Source organism: Kryptolebias marmoratus, linkage group LG6, assembly GCF_001649575.2.
Source record: "Kryptolebias marmoratus isolate JLee-2015 linkage group LG6, ASM164957v2, whole genome shotgun sequence".
NCBI classification, from domain to species: Eukaryota; Metazoa; Chordata; class Actinopteri; order Cyprinodontiformes; family Rivulidae; genus Kryptolebias; species Kryptolebias marmoratus.
The window spans coordinates 13,332,905-13,340,543 of NC_051435.1; the positions used below are offsets into that span (position 1 = coordinate 13,332,905).

Consider the following 7,639-nt stretch of genomic DNA (forward strand, 5'->3'; position numbering starts at 1 on the left):
CCAGTTTTTCGGTGATTTGCATGCCTGCAGTTTGAGCTGCTCAGGTCCTCCTGGTCAGCGTCAGAAAGTTGTCTTAAACTCTCACTTCCTGTGCGCAGCTTGGCAGGTGGCGGCAGCGGGAAAGCACCGTATCCTTTCCACAAACCACAGGAACTTCACGGAATGTGACTTTCCAGGCAGGCGGCTGGAGCCTGCTACCCCAGCAGCTCAAACAGAGGAAATGTAAGATAAAAAAAACACTAAATGTAAAACTTGTCCTAATCTGTCCATTGTCTTTCTAATTGTTTGCTGAAGGAACGTCATGGAAGAAGAACGGGAAACAGCGACATCGTGTGGCCGATTTGTACAACAGCCCATATTAAATTTATATCCTAATGTAGCATCATGCTTTAAAAACTTTACATATTTAAGGAGATTAAAAACAACCATTTTTAATTCATGAACTAACTTACCTAACTAAACTTAACTTAACTTAACTGAAATGAGTGATGGAAATATAATTAGTTAATTAAACCACATATTTGTTGTTAAAAGAAACACAGTCTCCACTTATACCAAGTCAATGTTTCACCAAGAACACCACATAAACCTAATATGATAAGATGTATTGTTTTATATATGATACTAAATTTAATTACTTTAAACCTACAGCCTAGATGGATACCAAAATTAAATTTTCCATTCTTCTCAAACATCTTAATTTTTAACAAAATTATAAAATGATGGTGGTCAACCAGTGAAAATCACAACATATTCTCCCCCTTTAGTCTGGGCTGCATTGTCATTTTGTTTTGATAGATAAAAAGTTATTTAAAAATAAATATGAGTCAAAAATGGCCCATGACTTGCAAAAACTCAAACTGAGCCTGTTGGTTTCACACTGTGGTCCACACACAACCGTCTGGATGTACGGTGAGTTTTGACATATATTGTTTGGGCCAGATGTGGCCCATATAACCTTAGCCACATTCTGAACTGAGTAATATGCCCTAAAAGTGGTCTGGTTAAGGCCCAAATCTGTCTGTTATCTGAGATGTGTTTCCATGGTGACAGCTTGTTATCTATTAGTTACACTAATGATCCTCTGGTGGGAGGATGGCTAACATTCCTTGTCACATGAACCAGTTACTTATTAAGAAGGACTAGAGGAAGGTGGTTTCACTTATTTTACTGGTGAAAATCTCTAACTCTAGCTTGATGTGATCAAAATATAACTACTTTTAGCAAGAAGAGAGAGCAACAACAGAAGGGAAAGACCGTCCCACTGTAAAAACACATTCAAAAATAAGATATCATGGTAAATTGTAGTGACAACAAACATTTGAAAACGCATAGAGAAACAGGAACATGGAAAACGCCGCAAAGCATACAATGAACTGCAGTTCTGTCACTGGAAATCCACTTTGTCTACACCCACTAGTTTTCTGTGCTGTTCAATTACAAAATTCCCCCCAGTCTTCTCACTTCTCACTTAGTCATCTTAACCCTCAAGTGTTATCCTGTTCAGAACAAGAAGGGATAAAAACACAACAACCGAAGAACCTTAGCTCTCAAACAGATCCCCGCCTGGAGGCTTGGAAGCACATTGTGACTCATGTCTTAGTCGGAAAGCACAGCGGCATTGTAGTATAAAATACAGACTGAGTTTAGAGTAACCTTCTGACTCACCTGCCTCATGGTTCCAGCCATAAAGAAGCAGCAGAATGAAAGAGCCACCTCGACAGTCAGTCACTGCTGATATTTAGACTCGGCAAAGCTGATCCACTGCAGTTTGTCTGAACTTAAAGCGAAGCGACTTGCCTCTCTGACTCTTGGTGAGTTTCTGAGCCTTTAACCCTCTCCTCTAAGCCGGCTGAAGGATCAAAACTTGCCACTTTTTTTATGGACTCTGACTCTCAGAACTATCCCATCTAGATGTTGTGGGCTGCAATGTGCTCCACTAGCCAATCATGAGGAAGGAGGCAGGACCTTTGCTGGTTCGGAGCCATCAGTGGAAGACTATCATATCGCTCAACAAAGCTTGTTTTGTCAAGCTTAAATAAAAACCTGCTGAACACAACAAAAACGGCATACAGTGTGTCATATATTCCTATTAGATGTTCTACCTCAGGATCATCAGTCTAGATTATTGAGGTTGGAAATGTTTTTCACGCTTAAGGCAAGATTCAATACAGCCAAATCAATTATGGGAGTCAAATATGATTTTACTCCCCAGAGAGGACAAAAGTGGTCTGGTGCAAAGTTTATCTTGGCTAACTGGAGTAAATCAATATACTGTCAATTGTTGTAGGGACACAACACTATTGATACCTTTCATGTTTAGAACAAACTGCACTGAAACAGAGGATGCTTTATATGTTAGCTGCTATCAAACTCCGAAGCATCTCAGTATTTCAGTTTGCGATGTGGACACGTCCAGGGAAATGGAAACTCGCAGGAATGCTTGGAGCTTTCCACTGCCAAGGAGGAAAGTGCTGAAAGTTTTTCAGGCTGCTGGCATCTGCTCACTGGTCTTCGGCTGCACAGAAAATAACTAACATATGCAGGCTGACGCGGTTGGCATCCAAACAGAGGCTGATCGCATCCCAATGATCGAGTTTCTCAGCTCACAGCAAAACTCTGAATTCTGAGGCAACCGGTTACCTGAAATGACCTTCTAAGCAACGTCAAAAATACTTTTTTTTTTTTAAAATAAAAGGTATCTCTGTGCAGGACACATGTTTATACAATGTGGTGAAACCGCAGCTGAAATGGCACAGTTTTATTTGGATTAAGCCAAAACCCTTGCCAGGAAGTCCTTATGTTTCAGTTTAGCCTGGAGTGTACAGAGAGAAAAAAAATGTGAGGGGTAAGTAAAACAATCCAGATCTGCGTTACAGTCAATACTGACTTGAAAAGTAACACAAACAAGAAAACTACTTCAAAATCCTGTCACTGCGGTGAGCACAAATGCAGCGAAGCGACTTCATCAGAATATTTGCTCACATCCAGTTGGAGAAAACACTCGCTAACAAATATCCAAATGAAACAGTATGCAGACTAGTGTGAAGCGTACCATTTGGCACACTGAAACGCACGACAAAAAAAAGTGTAAAAGAGACTTCCACTGGAGATACAGAGTGTGCCTTACCTCACAGTCTGTTAGTCATTCAACCAGACAGTCCACAGTCTGAGTGACACAAAGAAATACAGAGCACAAAACCAAGGAAGAGGGTTTTCTAAAAATGCAGACTTTCTTCAAAAGCTTCCCTTTACTTTTTTATTTCTGTCTAGGTTCTGCTTCTTCTTCAGTCTTTCTGCTATCTCTGAAATTCTCCTCACACAGCCTCCTTTTTTTTTTTCTTTCCAAATCCTCTCTAAAGGGAAGTCGAAACTGCTCCAAATGGTTCAACCAGGCACCGACTTCTCAGGCTTTTCCTTCTTTGTATTATTTTGTTGGCTGAGATCATTAACTTAGCCCCATGAGAACACGAGGAGGTAAATAACTCCCCTCTTTCTTCCTTTCGGGTGGCTGTCAATCACATGCGATGATGAGACGGTGAGGGGCTGCTTTTAGCCGCCGAGGAAGCACTCCTGATTGGTCACCGGGGAACAGAGGTGCCCTGCATGACAAAGTGAGAGCTCTGGGACTGATGGGATTTCAGAGAAGCTCTGTTAAGGTTACATGCACAGTTATAATAGGCTTTTTTTTACAGCCCATACATTTACATGTTATTTAAGGAAAGCTGTGGACATAAACGGAGATGACAGCAAATGTCTATTTCATGCAGCTGGGTTTAGGAAAATGCGATTTATGTTGTGCAGCTTGGTGAATGTTGGGGTCAAGATCTTTAAATGGCTCTTTGGTACAGTCTGGACACTCAGTGGGGGGGACTACGAGGGAAGCATAAAGCTTCAGTTGCCATGGCAGTGTGGCAAGAGCAGCGATGCATCCTGGTCCTTGAGCCAAATGCCACTCTAATCTTTTCTCTGGCAAACCTTCAGCTCTCTCTTCACAGCTTGTTTGTTTCTCAGTCAAGCCCACTGCTGTCTGTTACCATCCACTTCCTTCCAACATCCCGTGCCAAGCTGAAGTCAACAGCATTTTGTAAGGAAGCGCAATGTGCGACGACACTGCGAGCAAGGCAACAATACCTGAGAGAGGTCACTTTCCTCCTGGAACCGCAACTAAACTCTTTAGCTGACAAGCAGAGAGAAACAATCGGCAAATTAAGCATGGATGTGAAAGGGACGCTCATGCTTGGCTCATTCTGTGCACTTTAACAGCACACTAATGGATTTGTAAACAGCACAGAGCAAATCCACTTTCTGTGTAAAACACACAGACAGCAAAGCAACAAAAATCCTACAGAAGTTCCTCAGCGTGCCATCGTTCCTGCAACTTACATCTGCAAGAAAAAAGAAAAAAAAATCTAAAAATTGTCTTCTGTGTGACTTGCAGTCACAAAGAATAACTTTTACATGGAAGTCGGTTAGATTGGTATGCTGGTCTTGGGTCAGTCCAAAGTCACGCCCTTCTCTGAACTGTAATAAACATCAAGTGGAAAAAAAAAGTCTGGTTCTGTTTTTGTCCTTCCATAAAATAAAACTTGTCTGGCTTGTGGTTTTAGCAACTGTCCCCACGACTCCCACTGGAAACTGACTCCTGATCCGGTCTGGCTTCTAGTCCAGAAAACTGATCAAAACATTTATTTTTGTATATTTCTGTCACTTAGCAGCTGAGTCGAAACAAATACAACATATGCTGATAAAATAAAATAGTCCACATTAGTGTTGTTATTAACTTTTAGAAAACAGATATTTTTAGTAAATTAAAAGCATAATGGTCCAAACACTGGTCTCCCAACAATAATACTTATGTTATTTGTTTATGTGGCAATCAAGATGCTGACATTTCCAGTGTGATTCCAGTAAAATTACCTTTTTTAATTACCTATTATATAGTAAATATATTCCCTTATCAATAAATAACAGCGCTGTCAAAACAATTATTCAAAACCAATGAATCCTCATCCCCATTAAATAGGGCCGTTTTCTCCCTGAGGCTGTTCTCTTGATGACGGCTGGCACATCAAGCTGCATTAATTAGAAGAAAAAAAAGACCTGCAAAGGGGTCAGAAACACCCTCCTGGAAAGGAAGATAAGTAGCCGAAACAAAATAGGCTTTGAAATCAAACCTTATATAAACTTTGATAGTTGTGAAAGAGACAGGATTTCTCTGATCCAAAAGCAGCATGGTCATCACATCACAAGGTTTCAGCTTGCTTTTCAACCACGTCCGACTGCCAGTTTGTCCCATATCAAACAACCAATGCAACAAAAGTGCAAAAAAAAACATTAGAAACTAACGGTTAAATTTGAAATAAATAGCTGCAAAGCTAACAGAAAGGGGAACAAATTGCATAAAACTGAAACAACCTTACAATAACTGCAAATAAAACATCTTCATCTGTCAGGATATATATAAAAAACTGATACTGACTTACTGAAGTCCAGAGTGATCTTCTGAAAACACAAGTGCAAAATGCAACTCCTCACTGGCAGCTGAGCTCTCCACTTCAGTAGGACATGGACAAGAGAATAAACAAAACATACAGTAGCATCCCTTTCCTCACGCCCTCCCTCAGTGCTAAAGCTCCCCACCCAGCCCGGTCTCCAGCCCCGGTCCCAGCCGTGTGCTCACGCAAGCATAAATCACGGCCAGAAATCGTCACTTCCACCAGGCCCATTTCATGGATACTGTCTCCATTAATGCACGGGTCCCATCATCCTCCCCCTTCTGCGGTTGAGCAGTTGTCCCTGACTCCCCACCCTTTCAGCCATGAGACAAAGAGGTAACAAATGGAGACACAAAGGAGGGGTGCACGAACCTTGGGGACCACATTGTGATGAGTTTCTAACTACATAGCAGAACCTTGAACAGATGGGGCCAGTCTCCAGGGCTGTGCTGCATCATTGCATTTAGTACACAGCTCTATACATCCTTTCAGTATATATTTTTTTCACACTAACTAACAGAGTAAATTATAGATCACAACCAAGTGAAGGGCAACACAAACCTGAATGTCGGAACAATATTGTGTTTGTCACTGAGTCCCTTAGAAATAACAGTAATTAAAGTCTGAGAGTGCATGTCTAATTGAGTTAGCATATGCTTTGGCATCAAGAATGTCTTTTTAGTGCAAACAATGATCTAAGAGGCAACAATTATTTTCCCTAACTGCGACAGTCCAGAACTCTCCTCGTTTCACCAGTAAACAATAAAAGGAAAGCAAAGGCTGTTCTTGTCGTGGCAAAGGTTCAAGATTTTAATTGCTTTCATCCCTGAAACATGCTGCTCCTACGCACAATCAGGCCCAACATCAGCCAAATGAATGAACACATCGCCGCAAAGCCAATTACCACTAACTGCAGTTCATCTTCAGCTTCAGAGCAAAGAGTTATTAAGTGCAGGTAATATCTCAGAGAAGATCATCTCGCCTTTGTTGTGGGAAAGATTTATGACATGCTTTTGGAAGCTAAATTATGGGACATATTCTCTGGACACAGCGTTGTCGGGATGCATTTACTGGCAGATTAGCTGGCAAATCTCCTAGGATTGTTGTGGGCAGTGACCTGGTATTGATTCTTTTACACTTGACCTGATGTGTTCATGGTTATGACCACCAGAAACAACTTTAGCTTTTGTTTTCCTCTTCTGTTTTGTATATTAAACTAATAAATTTTGTGACCTTGAATGCTGGAATTGAATTTAGTTAGGATTATTGATAAAAACTAAAAAGGGCAACTGCACACACACACACACACACACACACACATATATTTTCATACATTCTTCCCATATAGCCTCTCTCTCTCTGGGCTTGCATGTATAGTAGTGGTCCAACAATGAGCTTCTTGTTCCAGTTGAACATTTCTCATCTGACTTGGACTTTGTTTATACGGGTGACGCCTGAGCCGGTACAGCATCATTTCTAGGTCTTTCTGTTGTTACGCGTTGAGGTCCCTGATGTTTCATACCAAAGGTATTTGACAGTACCACCACTCCAACCTCCCAGCTCAAGAAGAAAGGACATGAGAAGCTCGAGAAGAGCCAAAGGCTGAAAGAGGAAATGGAGAAGTTGTGGGAAGTCAAGGCCTCAGCGGTGCCAGAAAGATCTGAAGTATCCTTTTAAAGACATTCAGTATATTTTGCTTTCCTAAACTGGTTTAAATAAACTTATGTTTGTTGTTGTTCTTTCAGCTGGTCCCTTCTGCAGGGGTTGTCACAGCGAACAAACTCTCATGAAACATTTGGCAGTTTTTTGTTTTTTTTTTCCGCTCCGGATGCTCTTACCGATGCAACCTGGCCTCAAACCTGCAGCCTCCGGATTACAAGACTGAAGCACTGACCCCCGAGCTACCGCAGCCCCCCCTTTTTATCCAAACGTATGACGCAAGGAATTTGACAAAAGGAAAATATTCTGGTTCAATCAAACCTCTATGTCTAATTTATCAAAAAAAGAACTTTGTGGTTTAAAAACAAATCCCAGTAAAAAAAAAAAAAAACTGAACTGCCTGGTGTTTTCTCACTTAAACAAATATGTGAATGGGGTTTGGGGAAAGAAAGGTCTGTTTTGTTAAGTCCACGCCACAGCAC

At 41.1% G+C, this 7,639-nt stretch overlaps 1 protein-coding gene across 3 annotated transcripts in view; it reads right to left on the reverse strand.

The window, feature by feature from the left end:
• mid1 (midline 1) overlaps window positions 1-7,639 on the reverse strand; it is a 29,577-nt gene that overhangs the window by 19,129 nt on the left and 2,809 nt on the right. The window contains exon 1 of one of the 3 annotated variants that reach the window (XM_017422594.3): window positions 5,487-5,609. The exons of 1 other annotated variant lie outside the window; for it this stretch is intronic. The gene's annotated coding sequence lies outside the window, so the exon portion shown is untranslated. Of the gene's footprint in view, window positions 1-1,668; window positions 1,892-5,486; window positions 5,610-7,639 lie in introns of those variants that run through there. One more of the 3 variants, XM_017422596.3, reaches the window with a different exon arrangement.